Source organism: Lycorma delicatula, chromosome 5 (assembly GCF_047948215.1).
Source record: "Lycorma delicatula isolate Av1 chromosome 5, ASM4794821v1, whole genome shotgun sequence".
NCBI lineage: Eukaryota > Metazoa > Arthropoda > Insecta > Hemiptera > Fulgoridae > Lycorma > Lycorma delicatula.
Window position 1 is genome coordinate 156,509,233 of NC_134459.1, and position 22,601 is coordinate 156,531,833.

Sequence of the window (22,601 nt, forward strand, 5' to 3'; positions counted from 1 at the left end):
AAAATTTTAAATCGTTCATTATTTAAGGACACCGAATTTACTTGTGTATCGACGTAACAAGAAGTAGTCTACTCAAATATAATGTAGCCCTTAGGACGGTCGTTTTATTCGTTCAAAATGATAGGCTTTTTTCACTTACAGTTAATTACAAATAATAATTATTAACTATTACAAATTACCTTAGTACGTTCCACTTTTTTTTCGGGAAACGTTGGATTATTTTACGAATCGAGGTAGGGCTTCTAAAAACTTCTTTAATACCATGGAGTTTCATTTATACGGATGATTATGTAAATTACTTTTCTTTACGTTCAGTTTAATTTGTGAAAAATGAAACTAATTTTTACGATTTTTTAAAGTGATTTACCTTTTTTTTTTTATATATTTTGGTACTGGACTTTTTTGGTTAAGGTTACAGATAGGAAGGTATATAATATAAATTCTTACCTAATTCGGAAATTCATAAATTTGTTATATTAATCCAAATAAGTACGTATGCTCCTGGTCATCGCTTATAATTAGTCAATTATGAACATTTTTTTAAAATTAATTAAAAGTTTTTTTTTTTGGGTAAAGGGCAACCACTGTGATAAAGTTATGGGCAACCAAAAATAATAAATAGAAAATTTATTTTATTTAACCATATGTATACTGTACGTATATTAGTTGCAATTACTCGTATTTCTGATAACACCTAATCATTAAAAAAAACTTTTTTTTTATTGTGATAGCATCGACATGATACAGTGAATTTATATTAAAACACGTAGGAGTTAGATCTAGTGTAACCAAACGAAAATGTTTTCATTTATCGAAACCGACACACCGCTGAAAGTTAGCTTTATTTTTTCAAATTGAATTATGAAAAGTACAACTGATTATTACGAAGTTTTGAAATTAATTTCTATTTGACTGTGATGCGTAATAATTTTATGAATTTTGAAGAAGTGGCAGATTAATTTTTACTTTTCGGGGAATTTCAGGCAATTATTTGCGAATTAACTTTACGAGATATAAAATTCAACACCCAAGTTATTAATTTTATTTACATAAGTGGATATATTTGCTTGATTTTTTAATCTTTTTCAGATAGAATTAGTAATTATTTTTTTAATATTGTGAAAATTTTCAAATTTAAGTTTCCCGAGTAATAGAATCTTTTTGAACACAATAAACTGGTTACATAGATCCATAAGATTATGGATTCTACAATTTAACGCTTCGAAGAGTGTAATATTTTAATAGATTTACGCTCTGTGCAGTATACTTATTTAAAAAACGCTAGCCCGATTACAACTGGCCCTTTATCTTGACCGGATAGCGATTAATCACGAGACAATTTATGCGAGTTAAATCGAGGGTCAAGAATATCGTAAAAATGGGCATTTCCGTCCGAATAAAGATAAGTGTATCTTTACTTGAATTTGAGCCTACAACTTTTGCGCGTTCGGGAAGTTGCTGTGCACTGAAATCATGGAAGAGTAACGACGAAACTTTCTCAATTATTACTTTATATTTTGATTTCGTTATTTTATAGAAACGGATATTATAATAACCGGAATAGTTTACAAAAAGTTTTGAAAAAGAGCTTCTCCGACTTTAATAGAACACCGCACACGTTTCCGAGCGTACGCATACTGCACAGCGATTTTCCGAACGCGCTGTAGTATCAAGGAATAAGCCAAAATTAAGGACGACGGCGATCGCTAACGCTACCGACAAGTAAACGATCGGCAATTCATTTATAATTATTTCAACGCTTTCAGAAAATATAAAAATGAAATGATCAAACGGCGTAACAGACAGAAGTTCTATATAAACGTATATCAACTAACGTTACCAGAATAACAATTAGAAAGAAAAAAAATTGAAATCGGTAAAAGGGTAGCTATTATATGTACAACGAGAAAGAAAATTAAACGGTGATTAAAAATTCACGTAAGGAAAGGGCATTGGTGAGGGGTGATAGGGAGTAGAGTGTTTAGAAGGTGAAAGAAAGAGGTAAGTAAAGCCGTAAGATGGAATGAAGGTAGGGGATAGACGTATTAAGGAGGTAAAAGAAAGAGGGTCAAAGGTAGAACTGTCGTCATAGTACTTTTCATTCGTCTTCGCTGCATCCATAACAAAAAGGAAAAAGCCTAAATTCGTTGCACCGATAGATATTCATTTGTTCCCGTCGAACAACGTAAAACTTTAGCCGAATTACTTTTAAAAAAATAAGAATAACAATTCCACAAAACGAAGGATAAATAAATAAACATTCGTTAGGATGAAATGGACCTTTTAATTATCACTCGTACAAAATCACGTACAAAGCGAAGGGTCAAAATTGGTACTTTTCAAACAACAATCTAAACCGCCAGGAGAAAACTATCAAATTACATTGTATTCACTGGAATATCGTACTGTACCTGTATTTACATACATTAGCACATTAAAAACTTCCTAGTTAAAACATTGTAATAAGGAGAATGAACAAAACAATACGACTGCACAAACTTACAGTAACGTAGACTTGAATTAGATATTCGAAATCCCTGATGAACAAATTACCACTTACAAGTAGTGTGCCGTATCTTAAGCGATTCGGCTTCATCAAAACAACACACCGGTTCTTTTAATTTAAAAAAAAGTACCCAGCAGAAACAGCTGTACTCATACCTAGAAAAATTAACGATCCAAAAAGACCGTTGGTCTAAAAACGCCTAGTCTGAAAAAGAACAATGAGAAAAGATCAGTCGACAGGATGAATTTTTTTTTAATTAACCTTTTAGCGTTTCATACTAGCGTTAATTCGATTTAAGTTAACGAGTAGTCAAAAAAAAAAATAACACTTAGTTTTCTCTAAATATCCTAAAGAAAAATTAAAGCAACGAAATGAAACCGAATGGGTTAATAGAAAAATGTACGGGAAGTAAAATCTCTTTCCAGCTTGTATCATTATGAAGTGAAAAATATTAAGCTTCAAATTCATCGGCAAAGATTTATAACGCTGCAAGTATAGTCAGTCGATTTGGTAAGTAGATAGTCATATAATTAAGACATCTGCAGTGTAATTTATTAGCCTACTACGAAGATAAAATAATGTAATCCTGCTAATCCGAATTCCTGTCGATCGGAATATAAGGAAAATAATGATCTTTACATTTGTGTTTATTTATTTATTAATATTGTTTTTATGTTAATTATTTTAAACATTCAATTTTGTTCAAAGGACCACATTTATTATTCATATGTTTATATTATAGACAATTATTATAAACAAACAGGCTTTCACTGAAAGTAATGTTTAATATACAACCAGTCTTATAAACAGAATGAAATAGTGGCTAATATAGCTAAAAATTAATCTGTATACCAGTGGACTTTGTCCACTTATAACAGTGTTGTACAAAAACACACTTCGACTTCGACTCATCACTTTGGTTAAGTATTTGGCTTGCACTGAAGGTTTGTTTTTCTGGATGACGGATAGCTTTGCCGCTTTCGGAATCTACATATTTCAACCGACGGATATCTACGCAACCGTACGTTATCGTACGTAAAAGAACCATTACTTCTGACAAAATATTCAAATTTGATGGTATTAATCGATTTTAAATGGAATACATCATTCAGAATGTAACAGAATATTTTTAAAAATATGAATTTCTAAAACCTCAAAAGCCTATCAATCTGATTTTTTTAATAAAAATAAATTTAAGTAAAATAATAACTGATATATCATAAAATAAGTCTGAAATTTGTACGTTTATTGTATATTTTCTTAAATAAATTATGTAAACACCTAATGCAACCATTATTAGTGTATCGGTTAAACGATTATTTAATACAATGAAATTTTTTGTTATTATAAATAAATATAAATATAAATTTTACATATTTTTAACATAACTTTTGTGAAAAAAATAAATAATTTCACATTTCCCAACTTATTAAATATTTCTCATCGTTTATTTTATTTCTATTTAGTTTGTTGTTTTTTTTAATGAATCCCAAAGAAATAATCGATACAGTTTCAATTTGAGGCAAGGTATTGTGAACGGCAGTACAGGTGTCAAAAGGTTTCAAATAACGTGAAGATAAAGGGTTTTCATATCCAAACTTTGCCATTGTTTTGGATTAACCTACCAGACCGCATCATTTCTGTGACGTCATCGCCTTGACGACCGATCATAACGCACCGTATTTGTGGCTTTGTCATCTATATTTGGTGGCCCGTGATGCGTAGTCTGTTCATACCATCCATTAAAATAACATTTTTTTTATCATCGCTGATCCGGTCGAAAAATATAAAAAGAAAATATATTTGGTAAAACGTTCTGGATTCAAAAAAAATCTGATTCATCGAATCCCTCCGTAAACTCCTAAGACCTAACGGAAAAAATACGCTGAACGGTTTAAAAATAGGTTAATAGTTTATGTTTTGATAAACCTTGTTCACTGCGACGTTGTGAACACAACCGTTAAGTCATCGAAATCGGTCGATAGGATCTCGAGATAAATTAAAAAGGTAGTAGCACATTCAAATCACTAACCTTGAGAAAACAATTTGAACCGACAGAACTGCCAAAAATAGTATTCATGTACATTATCTTTGTGGATTTAATTAAAAAATCGCAGACGGTAATTCATCCCAGTGGACGATCCGATCATTTCAGAAAAAGCAGAACCAATCATGAACTTATTTATTTTTAATAGTATTTGCATATCGCTTTTACAGCACTAGTGTCCACAGTACTGCCCCATTTGTCAGAAATACCTGCCGCTGTTTGTCAGAGAAAAAGCGTGAAAACATAATCTTCGAATAATGAGACAGCAATGAAGAGAATAAACGAGAATTGCACTATCTATAAGAGATTGTTTCACAGGTCACGAAAATAAATTAAACGAATCCCTCTCTTGCACGTATTATTTATCGTATTAAACATTCAGATCTAGCCGCATGCTAATATAAGTTCTTAAATATAAAAACCCTTCCAGTAAAATAATAAAAAAAAGTCTCGACCGTTTACACCGCCCAGAAACAATCAGGAAAAGATCAACGGACGTATGCTCTTCTTCTCCGTCACATCGAATAATATTGCAAACTATTATAAATACCACTGCATTTCGAGAGTTCGGTTAATCATTAAAATCTCGGTTTTGTTTAGAAAATCCTCTTTCATTACTCAAAAGAATTTAATATCGAGAAAACGGATTTATCCTGCCGATAGAAAATATTACGAAAAATTTCCTTTCGTGATTAAATTTGCCCCTTTAAATATAATACTTTTAACAGATTTATTAAAGCATTAAATTACTTTCTCTCGAAAATAAAAGGGGGACACTAAGTAAAGAGCACAGACTACAGCAATCCTCAAACATAGGAATATACCTAAACCAAATTACAGTTTAATCCTTTCGGCAGTTTGACTGTTTCGAGATTTCAAATTATAAACGCTACATACAAATACTTTTTTTAGTAGTTTTAATACAAAATAGTACGACTAGCGTGTAATAAAGAACAAAAAGATGACATTCTTTAAGCCTCTGCAAACTTAATTCGATAACTAAAAATACATATGCTTGAATTATTTTCTACCGGTTGATGTACGTATGAAAGTCACCACGAATACTTATAAAATGTATCATAAATACGCATTACGATATACACAAACGAATAGTTTAAGAAAAAAAGAGAATAATGACTGTTTTAACTTCAAACGGAGAATTTAGAGTTAGTTAGAGCAATGGTACGTTAAGAGGAATAAAAAAAAAATCTGCTGTCAACAACATATGACTTTTTTTGTACACTATTTAAATTGCATTTACCCATTTTTTTAAAAAGAAAAGTACATAAAATTTCATTTCATTAAAACTTCTAATATTTTTTTTGTTATTATTGATCATTATTATTAATTTTTATTGATATTTATTGATTATTTTATTTTATTGATCGTTTTTTTTTCTTTTTTTTAGAATGAGATGTTGATGTGTTAATATATTAATGAATCAATATAAATTAAAAAAAAAAACTTAAACAAAAGGAGATGAAGTCTGATTGGAACCGATGTGCCTTCCCCTAAGATCCAAATATTTCATTAATTAAAATTTTATTTGGTATGACTCTGGAACCGACGAAAACAAGTACTACTATAATATATAGATGAAAAGTTCTCATTAAGGGCTTATTACTGCAGTTAGGAAAAATTTCAAAATTCAAATGTTTTTGAATTCTGGGCTTTTTTAGACACTTTTGATTCAGTCGATTCAATCAAAAGGGGAGATGCACAAGATGTTGCAACAGTCCTAAATCCAAAATTTCAACATCCTACGGCTAATCGTTTTTCAGTTATGCTAGATAGATAGATAGATACATACATACGTACGTACGTACATATATAAAGACGTCATGCCGAAACTAATCAGAAGGATTAGGAATGGTCAAAATGGATATTTCCGTTGAAATCTGAAAAATAAATTTTTCGCGATCACACTTCCTTTACTTCGTACAAGTAAAAATGATCGACTGCTCGGTTAATAGAAGATTCGTCAAGACGAAACAACTTCTCAAACCGTAGCCTTACCGTTTAACATTAAAAGGAAAATTTTCATTTTACGATAAAACTATGAATAATAACGAGAAATTAAAATATAAAATAATAATACCACAGAATTAGCCGGTTCATAGATAATTGTAATTTGACTTTAGACAATATGATTAAGTTGTAACAAAGCATGAAATACATACAAAAGAGAATAAAATTTCGATTGAACAAGTAATACTTACAATTTAACGTTAATTTATTTATTAATTCTGAATTACGTAGCGTATTAAAATGTGCCAAAATGCTTTCAGTCTGTCTATAAACCTTCACGTTAATAATCCAATTTAAAGAATCCTGTACCCTTACAAAGAGAAAAACTCAAAAGATAATTTTTATATATTTTTTCTTTTTAATAATTTTCATTTAGCAAATAAGAAACGAGCAAATCGAAAAAGATTTGTTCATCACGTTAGATGCGATGAATTTCCTCAGAAAAAAAATTTGTTTTTTCTTAATTAGTCTTATAATTAGTTTTATTTACTCTTGGAACATTAATTTTTAAAAAAATGAGAAACTGAGATAAGTACCCGCAGTTCAGTATTTCTCAGAAAAATATCTTGAAAACTGTGAAAATATTATCGGTTTTAAATTGTTTTACTTAAATTTTTAATTATATAATAACGCAAGTTTAAAACATGTATATAAACAAGGGTGGAGTCGCTACAGAAAATAACGAGATAAGATAAAGCCCAGCATTTAACAAGACTTAAAACATGAGCGTTCTATCAACGTTTCATTAAAATATATGTTTTTCTACAATTTTTTTCTGTCGGACAATACATTAAAACAGAATAAGTATTATATATAATTTATTATAGTTTTATCCGCGTACAAAACTGATAAACGTGTTAATGGGTACAGCGATTCTTCGAAATCAAGAAAAGATTTAAATATTTTATTAAAATCTACTACAAAAGTTTAATTCCGCAATAATAAATTCTCAAAATATCAAAATGATGACCGCTTCTATCATTTTTTAACTAGTTACGGATAATTTAGTTACGGTAAAAATCATAATACACTAACTTTTCAATATAAAAATGAGGAAAATCAGATTAAATTTTGACCCGCATTTTACTATCTTCCACTGTGAAGAAAACTTTCTCGGTATATTAATTCCAAATATCATTATAAAAAAGCAAGGAATAACAACTGGCTAATTATAAAAAATAAATGTTTAAATCTGACACAAGCACTTCATTCCTAAATTTCTGTAATTTTGTACGAGTCAATTTTTAAATATATAACAGCAGTACAATATAATTGAGTAAAGATGTACATACATTCGACTTAGTGCGATGATCTTCGACAAAAATTCATTACTGCAATCTGAATTTACAGAAGTTATGACACTTTAAAAAAACTGATGCGCAGAAATTGTAAAAAAAAAATGGCATCTTACTTTTACTGATTTCACTGAACCAGAAATATATCTCTTTTTTTCCCCCAACTCGTCCCTTCTAAATATTTATAGTTTTCTCTCTCTGTCATTTTCTCTTAATAAACGTAACTTTATTCTTAAGCCTTTAACACCGATTAAGTTTTACAACTCGTTTACAGATATTTTATTTTTTATTAACAAACAAAGGAAATTTGGCACAAGCTTATAACGGACTTTCGCGCAGTTTTGAAATTGAACATCGATAATCTGTAAAGATTTCTGTTTTACAAAGGTCGATCGAAATACACGAAATTCCATTTTACATAATGAATAAAGCGCAAACTTTTACCCTAAAAAAATTTACTTATGTAGTAGTTACAAAGGCTATTTACTTATGTAATAATTTATTACATATTTATTAATGATTTAAAAAATTAAAAATGACCTCCATTCTGAAATGTTGAAAACTTAAAAAACAAAGATTTATTATATTTCAAAAACATTTTCCAGGTAAATCTTCGTTTAAAAGCCACATAAAAAACTAAGTAAGTCGTACGTAAATTTGAATTCATTTTAATACTAAAATCATTTTTTACTAAATTTATTTTATTTATTTGTGAATATTCCTATAAAAATCATATTAAAAACCACTTTTATTTAATAAAAAATCGTTAGTGTCAAACAATCTTGCAATTTTTATTTTGAAAAAAATAACTTTCCTAATGCACTTAACGAAGTCATCGAATCGTTAAATCCAATAGTACACTCACAATCCAGAGACAAAAAATCGCTTGATACAGACACACACATACAAACTAATTGGCGTTTATAAAACATAACAATTTGGATTTATGTAAGGAAAATTGATGTTCAACAGCTTAGAAAAACAATTCATCAAATCGACAATGAAATTGCACCTAATCAAAATTTACAAGAAATATTGAATAAGATATGTTCCAATAGAATCGTCGTTTAATTTTTATATTTATAATACTAAATCAACATCTCAATAAAATAAATTTAGAAAATTACAAGAAAATCGACAGAAAAATGGTAAAACACTAAAAATAGTGAACGTCTACATTACAGAAAACTATCAAAGATAGGGTATAAAAAAAATTCCAGACGGTTCGATACCAAAGTAGAGAAAGGATTTTAATTTAAAATCTAAAATAGCCCAGGTAGCAAAAATGTACCGAACAGCCTTAAGGATATCAGATAGCGATTCAGAATTATATTATTTATAACTTATAAGTACAGTACGTATAATTGATATTATAATCTTGCGAGGTAACGAAAAACATTACAAGAAGAAAAAAGTAGAATAAGAAGAACAAGAAAGATAATGCGATTCCGTTCGTTGATGTAAGGAAAGAGGGGTGGCGAAAAAGAACTATGACCCACCACCACCCTTCGAAGAAAACCTGTGGGCCAAGACGTTACGTACGGGGAAAACCTGATTGTCTTGCGGTACGACGGGATAAGGGAAAGACTTGAGGTTAAGGAACGGTAAAGGAAAGAAACGGAGGGAAAGGAGAAGACAGCGAGGAGGGTAGAATTTGTAAGACGGAGGGTAAGGAGCGAGGGGTGCATTATAATGCGATACTGTACAATTGGTAGCTGCGGCACGGGAGGGGGCACGTGTATCCCTAACCGCTTGACTGGCCTGGCTCCGCGATCCCAACGACTTTACAACGGAAACTATCGCAAACTAAACACACAAACTATCCGTTCGTATATCGCACCGCACTCGCAATAGAATTAGCAATAAAGAGCGGTCTGACAGACATCAGCTGCTTGATAACAGAAAATAAGAACACGTTACATACCCTACTTTAGTGCACACGAAAAGAAAGGGAAACGATACTTGAATATTAGTCGGTGAATAGGGGAACGGATTCGAACAGTAGGATACAATATCAGCTGATACTGAAGTGTCAATATCAGCTGACAAACGCATCAATTAATATAAGCAATACGTATGAACTCACTAACAGTACATTGTATTTTGCTATATCCAATACAGATGACACGATCTTAATCGTTTTACGCGACCCGATATGAGTTCCAGTAATCCGCGAAAACGTTAAAGTCATTCTCAAGAATAACAAACATCCCGTGCCCGTTATTGGCGAGAGTGAGGAATAAAGTGGTTTCCCATCACCTTCAACGAGCTGAGCATACGGTTGCATATCGGCACACGGCGAACTTATACAGCCGATAGAGAAAAAGATAAATAAATAAAATATAATAAAAAAATGTACAACGTATGTCGACGCAGATAAGGAGGAAACGGTGGGGTTTAGTAAAAAAAAAAATCCCTTTCGGCACGCCGGAAGGCGGGGGTAGATTTCACCGGTGCTAAGTAGGGGATAAAAATGATTTCCACCTTCAAGTTAAGAAAAACTTCAAATTTACTCTATACGACGATGACAATGGTCGCATGTGAAAAAAGGTTTCACATGTTTAGCATACGACAAGCCCCATCTTACAATTCCAGCAACATTTTGGTCATCCCTTGCCGTAAGAGTTGGTCATATCAGAAATTGTTTTAGATAAAAGTTTTGAGGGCTAAGGAGCACTTTAAACCGATTCGATGCTGTGCCTATTAAGGGAAGTATGATATTTTTAGTCTTCGAAACTCCATTTTTCCCTCCCCTGGGCCAATGGTTGGTGATATCAAAAAATTTACGTCGAAAACGATCGCAGCACCTGTATTGGATATAGCAAAATACAATATACGTTTAGTGGGTTCGTACGTATTGTTTAAAGTAATTGGGGAGTTTGTCAGCTGATCTTGACACTTCAGTATCAGCTGATATTGTATAAGACAATACTTTTAATTAAATCCCAACGAAAACCACCGGTAATATTAGATAAGTATTAGGGTCTTATCTAAAGAATAGTAGGAACTTTAAACGAATTCGATATTTTACTTAATAGGAGAGTTATAGCGATATTTTTTTTTTCAAAAAAGCCCCCCATTTCCACCCCCATGATCCGATTTTGCCCATTAACGAACTCGACCGAGGTTTTGGGTCTTCATATTTTATGTTTCAATTTGAAAGTGATTGGCGCAAAATTTTCACTTTATATTTCACTTTCTTGTGTCCACAAGAAAGTGAAATATAATATAAACTTTTGAACTGACGGTGGTTTTGGAGTCTGGGGATGTGAAACGCGAAGATATATCGAAATTTTCCGGAAGTCGAATCACGGTACTACAATAGGTATTAGTAGGTATTGGTACTACAATCACGGTATTACAATAGGTAGCTCTCAAATGAAGCCTACTAAATAAAACCGTAATATATAAAACTTATTTTAAATAAAGTTTCACGAAACATTTTACCGCGCTTCAGATTTTTTCTTCGCATTATATGTTAAGCGACATAGAGTAACAAGTAACAACGGCTTCATTCCAGGGACTTACTGAAAATAAGGAGGTAAGCGGTTTCTGATCGCTTTCTTCACTACTTAGCCGAATTTAGTGTCCGCATATCAGCATACCGAGCCTTCTGAAACGCAGTTGTTATTCAGTCCCAAAAGCGGCGCTTAAAAAGCATTGAAACTGTAAAATAAACATCAATATTTTCAGAAAAAGAAACTCTGACCGGACTCACTTGTATCCCTGAAGCTTTACACCCATATGAAATATAGATAGTAACACTATAAAGCAAAAAACTTGATCGTTTCTTTTTTGACGGGAAACGAGTTACAACAAAATATCCACTCGATAGAAGGTGATGGTATTAAATAATACAACATACTACATTTTCTCAGGCTATGTACCGCGCTGATAAATGAATATTTCTGAAAACATATTTATTCAGATACGTACGATTATATATATATATATATATATATATATATATATATATATATATATATATATTATTGAATATATTTATTCACAATTCAAGTACGTACAATTGTACAGTTCATCAACTGATACTGTCCATTTCAGACAGACATGCACCTGAGAAAATACTTAATAATAATTAAATCCCAAAGAAAAACATTACCGGTAACATGCATTCAAATCTAACAAAAAACACTTTAAATGATCCAGTGAGGGTAGTCCAACTCCATAGAACCATATATGTTTGTGTACGCTTCAAAAACTCAAAATGTTCTGCACCGATTGAGCTCAAATTTTAGCACGATATATAACCCGCATCAAAGATTGTTTTTATCTATTTTTCGCATCAGTCACATACCCGCTACCGCGAGAAAACAGTTTTTTTAACGGTCAGCTGTGTACCAGTGACCGCGCCATCTGCCGGAAGCGAGGGGAACACTCGCCATACTAGCTAACGACAACCGCAGTCACACGTGAAACAATTCCCAATTACATTGTTTATTAACAACAAAAAAAGTATCCACTTGCATCTGATTCAGATTATTATACAATCTGAATTAAATATTCACTTTAATCGAGGTACTTTTGTGTGATCGTGTCGTGATTGAGCTGCGCCTTTCACCAAGCTCTGAATTTATTAGAAAACGACCAACAGTGGGATATATGTATTAATGACGCGTGCAACACTGCACATCCAAACCAAATTCGCCCATTATTCGCAATTATATTGACCGCTTGCTTCCCTTCATCTCCCACAGAGTTATGGGAAAGATATCGATCGCATATGGCTGTGGATATTTTACATAGAGTAGAACTAGAAAATACCAATATGACCGTGGAATTTACAGAAGGCATTCACAACGAAGCATTGATAAATATTTAAGACAAGTGCTTAGCTACTGCAAATACAGTTCTTAGTCAATTGGGAATACCAGCACCCACCCGAGCTGCGATTCCTTCATTTGATGTGGATTTACGCCGTGAACAGAGTTACAACATAGGTGATCTTTAGTCATATGTCCAATCAAACATTCCCAAATTAACGCGTGAACAGAAAGGCATTTATGATCGCATAATGCAAATGATAAATGACGGAGTTGGGGGGACCTTCTTCTTGGATGCGTCAGGAGGAACTGGAAAAACATTCCTCATTAGATTGATTCAAGCAACGGTTCGATCAAAAAATGACAATTATCCTGTTGCGGAATATTAATCAGCCAAAACTCTGCAACGGCACGCGAGTTGCAGTTAAGAAATTGATGAATAACGTAGTGGAAGCAACGATTTTAACAGGGCCTTTCAAAGGTGAAGATGTCCTCGTTCCTCGAATACCCATAATCCCGACCGATACACCATTTTAATTTAAAAGATTGCAATTCCCAATTCGATTGGCATTTGCAATCACAATCAATAAAGCTCAAGGTCAATCTTTAGAATTGTGTGGTTTAGATTTAGATGCGGATTGCTTCTCACATGAGCAACTGTATGTTGCGTGTTCCCGAGTCGGCAAACCAGATAGCCTTTATATCTACGCAGACAATGGAAAAACAAAAAATATTGTATATCCACAAGTATTGCAAAATTAAACTTCTATGAAACGTATGCTTTGTTTTGTTTCTCATTTCTCATCCATGCAACCACAATGTGCCACAGCGAAGCGTGGCGGATAAAGCTAGTTATTTATATAAATGTAGTATTTTCATGATTGTTTACATCAGATTACAAATTTATTGTTTATCATATTTAAGACACCTTCCTGTAAGCAGAATCATAGCCTTACATCTCCAAAGAATCAGAATGGAAACTAACGGTACACGAAAATATGACTAATAGAAAAAAAATGTAAACAAGTACCACAATTTGAATTTAACAAAACTGAGCCCTACAATTAAATTAAACAGATGGAATGAAAACTAAAATAAAGTAAATCGGAAACTGACGACCGTAATTTTTTGCGAAAGACTTAGCTAGCGTTAAAAATAAATATGTTAGCAAGTACTCTTTACTGGAGCAATACTGACTGGAGCAATACTGGAGCATCACTGACTGATGACCGTTATAGCTTTCTACAGCTCATTTTTTTTTCTATTACCTCTGACTAAGGGTTAACAATAGGCGCTCTTCTGAACGCCATTTAGGCCGCCATTTTAAAATTAAAAATTGTAACACCTACATTATTTCGCCTATCAGCGAGAGGAGTTTACGTGAGAAATTTCATAAAAATCATGACCGTAAGCCGGGTAACAAATATACAAAGAGACGGATTGCCAAAAGGTCGAATTAAAATATGATCACGCTTCGTTCAGTCGACCAAAGTTTTTTAGTTAATAACGATCAAAAAATGAATAAAATTTCGGACATCGTTTAAATTGCTTAATATAAAATCAACAAATTTACTTATTAGAGAATGCTTTTTAAACGCGTATCCCGAAGCGATTAAGATGACTCAAGCCACACGTGACGAATATAATTTCTATTTAATTAATACGAAACGACAGACGAAGTGCAATCGTCATTTATAATTTCAGATATTTCATTTAATACAATTCGTCGACTTATTAATACGGAGCAGATAAACGATAGGCGTGTTACGATACACCGCATATTAGTAGTACTGTGAAAAATAAGCACTTTTCATTTTAAACTAACTTTAGCAAATCGAGTTGAAGACGAAATTAACTTCATAAAACGTAAATTAAAATAGACAATTAAACGGAATTTCCCATCACAACTGATCGTGGAAAGTTATCAAACCCCAAAAATAATTTCTGTTTTAGCAGTATTATAATTCCGAAGCACACCGGGCAGCACAGACTGATGACTGCAGTAAAGATACACTACTGGTAGGTATGTCCTCAAAGTTTATTTTTGAATTTTTCATTTCTTTTTTTTTAATTAAGAAGTCCCGAGAGTAAAACGATTTAAAATAATAGGGCTACCAAAAACCCGAAGTAGGATTTAATATTTAATAGTACACAGTGAAAATAAATGCTCTAAAGTCGTAGAAAGTACTCAAGAGTATATTAAGCTAAAAAGTGGAGTAAAATGTAGAAAAAAGAAGTATCTAACGTTTATTTGTTAAGAAACACACTGTACGGCTTACAAACAGTAGTCGAGTACTGACCCAGTACGGGAAGACTCGCGCCTTGTGACGATTTCGGTCGCTACACCACCCCCTCCGATCCTAGGCCCTCATGAGCTTTACCGAAGGACATCTTACAGACCCTCAAACATGATTATTTCTCAGTCATCAGTTTTGCCTCGACATCATCTTCAGATGCAAATGCCTCGATAGACATATCCATCAGTGAAAAGAAAAACCGATACTGTCGCCTTGTATCAAGCAGTGTCCATTTTTTTTTTTTTTTTTTGAGGCAACATGAAGTGTCGTCATCAGCGCCCGAACTCGATATTTATATAATAAAAAATTAAACATAAGTAATATATAAACCCAGTGTAAATTGAAAAAAAGAAATAAAACCGCAATACAATAATTAAAATTTAACTTAAACGAAAAAAATACCACCTGGTATACGCCAAATGGCATAAATAGACGAAAAAGATTGGATGAATAATCTAATTTTTGAATCCAGAGGTACGGTATTCTATAACACAGTCATATCGTTTCCTGAAATATTTCTGGTTTAGCCCCAAATTTAAATTTCCAACGCAGTGCCGCGTAACAAACATACTCCAAAAGTATGTGGTGTACCGTCAGTTTGGCAGTCGCAGCGAACAAAACGGTACATCAGTCTGAATCATCAGATATCCACGAATGAGCCTAGTGTGTTCTATTTGTAAACGGCAAATAACAACCTCCTCATGACGATTATTCACGAAGAGCTCCATGCGACACACTGTCTTTAACTGGACGAAGTTTATTATTGACGGTAGCATTCCGTTCTCTCTGCCGTTCACCACGAACCACACTCTTCAGATAACAGACAAGATCATCCGAAACAAAGCGATTAGTGAAAGGAGGCTGCAAACAAGTCTCTTTTGCCGCACGATCAGCGCATTCATTGCCTGAAATTCCAATACGGTTGGGGATCCAGTAGAGGCTCACGGTTGTATTACGTCGAGTCATTTTAGAGATGATAGACTATATATCACAGACAAAAGGGAGTCTGGAATAAATATCACTAACGGTTTACAAGGCACTCACGGAATCTAAATACACAAGTACGTGTAGGAATATTAGGCATAAGTATATTTAAGGCCTTGGTAATCGCAAACCGCTTCTCAACGAAAACACTGGCGATACTGGGAAGACCAAACATATGTCCTATTGCCAACCACAAAAGCACAACAAACAGAATTATCGTCTCTAGCCGTCTGTACAAACTGTAGCATCTGGATTCACGCTATTAACAATATTAAAAAATCTTTTTCGAAAGATAAACGGATTCCCGTCCTTTTTTTTTATATAGATCAAGACTAAACAATAATTAACGAGGTACGGCAGCCGAGGAGGGGTAATAAAGTTGAGTAATAGGAGGTACTGAAAGTAATTGTATATTTAGACATAAGAACAGGCGATGGCTAGCGGAGCAGTAGATCTTGGCCGTTCCTCATATCGATTAACATGCCAGTTGGAGAAAACTGTATCACAGGTAAATTGATTTGGTTGAGCTTTAATGCGAGCTACATAGAAGCAGGTCACGGTTCCGTCTATTCCAAAGAGATGGCTCACCACAATCAACCGGTAGATTTACCGTAGAACTTGAACGAAACTCACCTGCAGCCAGACGGATAAATAAACGGTGGACTGCATCGCGTATCTTTAGAGCGGTGGCCCGTGCCGACGAATAACCCACGTAGCCGTAAACTAAGCGGGAACGAATAAGAGCTTGTAGAAGCACAACATGCGTATACGATCGGCTCCCCGACGCATATTGGACAGAACTCTCAGCGTCCAGCATTTTTAAACATTTTACCTTCGGCTCCTTTAAATGTGTTATCCGGGTTAGTCGTGGATGATCAAACCGCAATCTAAGAAATCTAACCCGCGCCCACGGTTCAACTAGTTCACCACGTAAACACAGTTGAGAGTCAAAATGTTCCCTCGATCGTGAAAAGCCAATTCATTTCGTCTTCTCATGATAAAACGTGAATCCAGTCGTTTTACACCACTATTTTAGACAACGTTAAATGTTTTAGAGCAGCCTCACGCCAGTAACTAAAGTTCTAAATGCAACATAAATTGAAAAATCATCCACAAATAAAGGATACATAACGAGTTTTCATACGCAGTTTGTTATTCTATTTATGGCTACGGCAAATAAGGAAACACTTGGGATACTCCTCTGTGATAATCCGTTTTCCGGTATAAAATTTTTGGATGCCGTTGTTCCAACTCGAACTCGAAAAGACAGACTACTGAGGAAAACCTCTGATAAATGCAGGGAAATTCCCTTGTATACCCCAATCTATACAGTTTATTTAAGATTCCTGTCCTCCCAAGCCGTGTCATAACGGCTTTCGCATATCGATTAATACAGCAGCAAGGCGTTGGCGAAGCAGGAAGGCGGGTTTGAATGACAGATTTAGAAGAAACTACATGATCGATAGACGATCTACCTTGACGGAAACCGCATTATTCGGGGGAAATTAGGGCGTTCCTTTCAAGGTACCGCACGAGACGACGGTAACCATTCGTTCCATCATGTTGCACAGAGTACTGGTCAAGGAGGTAGGACAACTTGAGGGGCACGATTTATCTTTACCAGGTTTCAATACGGGAATCACCAATGCTTCTGACCAAGGAAAAACCTTATCAGAAAATATTAGATACACAAAAGATGTCGTAATGCAGAATCCGGGAGGTGAGATAACGTACTGACCCTGATATTATCGTTTCCAGGGAAAAGCCTTGTCGAATTACATACTACAACACTAAGCAACCAACCAAACTACATTAACCGCCCCCGCGCCTATCTAACCGAAGGACCCACTTTATCAAACATTCATCTAATCACATTATTACCAAGAAACTGGACCGATTCGGATTTATATAAATTTGAGCCTATCAAATCTAATTACTCGCCGAATTAATTAACCACATAATTTTTTTTTTTCGCAACATCGCAAATTTTGACCTTAATAAATTTTTGACACAAATCACAAATTCAAAATAACTGATTCTGATCCGGCTGCCCCGAGAATAAGGCCGAATTTTCGACTTATTGAAGTCGGCGCCGAATTAATTGTTAATAATTTATTGCCAGTTGTTTTTAATTGGTGCCGATGTTACAAAGTCAAAATTAAAACAGAAGATCAGTTTCTTTTAAATTGTTTTGGGTTTATTAAATTATACAATGTTTTAATTATTACACGGACGATTTAGTTTATATTAATTTCTGGATTATTATTTCTAATTTCTTTTTAATTGAAGAACTTTCTTGAGTTCTGAGTTAGCTCGGCTAAAGAATTTATTATTCTCTTATGAAATGTATTCGCAGTGCGTTCTTATTAATGAATAAAAATCTGGTTTTGCTTGTTTGTAACACAGACAGTTGATAATTTTAACAGCTGTAATTCGTAATACTATGTGGAGAAGTTTAAATTTCGGTTACCAAAATTTATTTATTTATACGAGATTGGTTATTTTAAAAGAAACTACTGTTTTTTTTAACATTCTGTTAATCGATTAAATTTTCTTCGCTTAATAATGAATTTTTTACCTTCTGTAATTAACCTCCTCGATTAATACTCAAAGCAATTTGGAAATCTATGAATTAGCTTGTTTACATTTTTACTCGATTATTAAACACCGACCCTTCGTTACATTAACAATTATTATTTGATGAATTTATTAATTTATATTTAATTGATAATTTAATTCTGTAATGTAATGCTTCAGAGGATAAATGATAACGAAGAATTTGTTCACAGACTGTGGATGTCAGACGAAGCGCATTTCCACCTCAGTGGATTTGTTAACAAGCAAAATTTCAGATACTGGGCACAAAAAATGCTACCCAGCTAAATCAGCGTTGCACAGCCAGAAAGTGACCGTGTGGTGTGCTATGTCATCTTACGGTGTTATAGGCCCTTATTTTTTTGAGGACCGTCACTACATCGCAACGGTCTTGCGATTACAGTGACGTCGGCTCGTTACGTAGCCATGCTTGAACCTTTGTTGTGGAACAACAAAAGAGATTTCCACCGATTCTTAACACCACCGATTCTTAGCCTGGTTTCAACAAGACGGAGCAACGTCACATTCTGCACGAATATCGATGGCAGCTGTACGCCGATTGTTTGGACAACGTGTCATTTCACGAAATGGTGACATTAGATGGCCTCCCAGATCGCCTGATCTCTCAACTTGCGATTACTTTTTGTGGGGTCACCTTAAAAGCAAAGTGTTCCACAGTAGACCTGCTACAACGGAAGAACTGAAGGCAAAGATCCGAGAAACGATTGCGGAAATTCCAGTTGAGATGTTACGTCAAACCATGAACAATTTAACGAAGAGACTTCGTGAGAGTTTACGTAGAAGAGGAGGTCACCTGGAAGATGTCATCTTTAAAAAATAAACTAAAATGTATGTATCCTAAAATGGCAACATTTGTACAATTACATGAAATAAAATTCATTTTCTAAAAAAAAACTTTTCATTAACGTTATTTAATTTTTTAAATTTCCCGTTTCTTTGAATCACTCTGTAGTTACCCTACATTTTTATTATTAATATATAATACTGTGGTGTTATATATTTATGTGGTATGGGAAACAGTATATCATTTGTACTTCGTTTTACGTAGGTGAAATCGTCTGTCTGATCTAATTACAGTATATGTGAAGGTTACGCGACACTTGGAAACATGTAGAATAATAGTAAGCAGATGAACACGTTTCGCCCTTTTTCCTCATTCAGCACTACCATTTAAATTTAATTTAAAAAAAATATGTTATTACGAAAATCTAAAAATCTACAAATAACATTTTTTTAAAAATAAATCGCTTAAAAAGCTTTTTATGGAACGCTGGATAGGCACATGAGACATTAAACTGTGTAATTGCCACTCTGTTAATTATAATGACACTTAAAGCAAGCATTATACATAGACGTTCTTGCGTCTGAGCGACAGCAGCGGTATGAGAAAACTTATATGAGCAAACTGTTTATATATTTATGAGTTATCAACGATTAACAACCGTTACTTAACCGTACTTTTATCGTATTTAAAAAAAAACTTAATTACTTTTACCATATTTTTTAAAAATCTTCTTTATCGGTTAAAACTTATTTAAATTATTTTGTTGCATTTTAACAAGATATAACAAAAAATAACCGACACCACAACCACGAGAAAAATATTTTCATTGTAAAAGTGTTAATGAATCTCCTTATCCCCCCCAAAAAAAAAATTATTTGAAAGGCTCAAAAACATGTCCTGATTACCAACAAAACCAAAAAAATATACAAAAAAACTGTAATACAAACCCCTGAAAAACACAATGTGAAGGTATCTCTCAAAAAAGAATTGTTTCCTACGAATTCGAAAAAAATTTGATATAAAAAGAAACTGAGTAAACAATACATTCCTTTATTTTCGGTTTTGAATACGGGAGGGAGAGAAAGGTATAGGCTAGGCTTGCCTGAAATTTTGTCTCTGCATATATCTAATATTTACTACGACGACTCGCTCAGCTTTTCGTTATGAGAGCAGCAAGTGTGCGTCTTACGTAAGCCGCTAGGACTGCGGTGAGCAGGCTGTGGTATGTGTATACTGCTCCTAAGCGACACCGTTTCCTAGTGTTGCACTCGTACACGAATTGGTGGTGGACTGTTACGGAGTCAACACCTATAAATATGATGGCCAATTCCGTCTTATATACCAAACTTAATTTGCAACCATTAAATTCAGTATTTTTTCAATGATTATACTCAAAAATAAAGTGTAAAATCGAAATATATTTGTTTAGGCATAAGAAAAGTCTGGAAATGGCTTCATATAACAAACAAACAAAAAAATAAGCGTGACTAAAACTATATTATTACTGAAATTTTTGTCCATCATCTTGGATCCAACTTCAATTACTTAGCGTGATAGACGACTTCCAAGTAAAATGTGATGAGGAAAAAAACAAGATTAGAAAAATTTCGTCTCATCAACTGATTTTTACGCTTTAGTAAATTATTTCTTATAATATGTTAATTTAATAAATGTACTTTTTTGATAAATCTTTTGGTTGCAAATTCAATACAGACGATAAATAATATTTTTTATGGCGCTATTATGTAGAGTTTTTCATTAATATCTCCTAGTAATCGTTTTTGTTTTTTGTTTTTTACATTTACAAGTTTATGTTTACGAAACTTTTCTTTTTTAGATTTCTGAAATTTTTTTAATTTAAATTCTTGCCAAGAGTTTATTTTTCGTTATTTGTTTGATAATGATTTACTTCGGGCACCCAAATTAAAATATTAAATCGATTATAATATAAAATGAGAACGTTGTCCGATAAGAAAAGAATGAATTTTAGCCCGCCATTTTCGTCAACGATCAAGATATGTAGTATGGGATTACATCAGATTATAATAAATGTTCACTGTTTCTAGACATTAAAATAATGTGAATTAAATAGTAACATGTTTACGATTTGCAACAACATTTGCTATTATAATACAATGTATTTTCATGTCAAATTTCCCCCAGATACATTTACATTTAACAATTATTTTATTTATTTATTTATTTTTTTTATTAATATTACATTTCAACAGTATAAAATTTGATGTGGACACCACATGACTTCCTTGTTCACCTAATTAAATTACATACACGCATTTTTTTTTAAATGGAAGTACATAATATTTTATTTCATTAATAACTTCTGATATTTTTTCATATCTTTTTTTTATTGTTGTTAATGAATTATTATTTATTGTAATTTTTTTTATAATTAGAGGTTAATAATTCATAAATCAATGTATTTAAATTAAAAACAAAACGTTAAAAAGAAGGAGATGAGGTCAGATTCGAACCGATGTGCCTTCCCCTTGTAAGATACAAATATTTCATTAATTAAAATGTTATTTGGCTATAACTCTGGAACCAATGGAAATAAGTACCACTTGTGATAAATCATTGAAAAGCTCTCAATGAGAGCTTATTACTTCAGTTAAGAAAAAAGTCCAGACTTTTTTTTAAGGAAAAAATACTTTTTTGGACACTTTTGATCCAGTCGAATGCAATGAAAAAGGGAGATGCACAACTAGATGTTACAACAGTCCTAAATCCAAAAACATCCTACGGCTAATCCTTTTCGAGTTATGCGAGATGCAAATGTACATACGTACGTACGTACAGACGTCACGCCGAAATTAGTCAAAATGGATTCAGAGATGGTCAAAATGGATATTTCCGTTGAAATCAAAAAACCGATATTTTTCGCGATCGAAATACTTCCTTTACTTCGTACAAGAAAGTAAAAACGATGAATTGTAAGTGTATAAATAGCTCAGACCCGAATACAAAATAGATATCGTACTTTAATAAATTCAGAATTTCGATTTAATGAAACTAAATTTAAAAATTACAATAATTTTCTACTTCAACATCGCCTAATTAGAAAAAACTCTCCTGTCTATTTTAATTTACACTTTTAACGTTGCGCAGTGCGCATAGAACGAGTCGGGACAAATAATTAAAAGTTATTTCGTTAAGAAACAATCTAGAGTAATAAATTAGACTTAAATATATTAAGTATTTAGCAAAGACTACAAAGAATGCGTGTTCCCATAATTCTCCGATAA

At 33.0% G+C, this 22,601-nt stretch overlaps 1 protein-coding gene across 1 annotated transcript in view; it reads right to left on the bottom strand.

Annotated features, from left to right (window-relative positions):
- Window positions 1–22,601, bottom strand: part of LOC142325512 (M-phase inducer phosphatase-like) — a 228,232-nt gene that overhangs the window by 182,254 nt on the left and 23,377 nt on the right. The gene's annotated exons all lie outside the window — the stretch shown is intronic.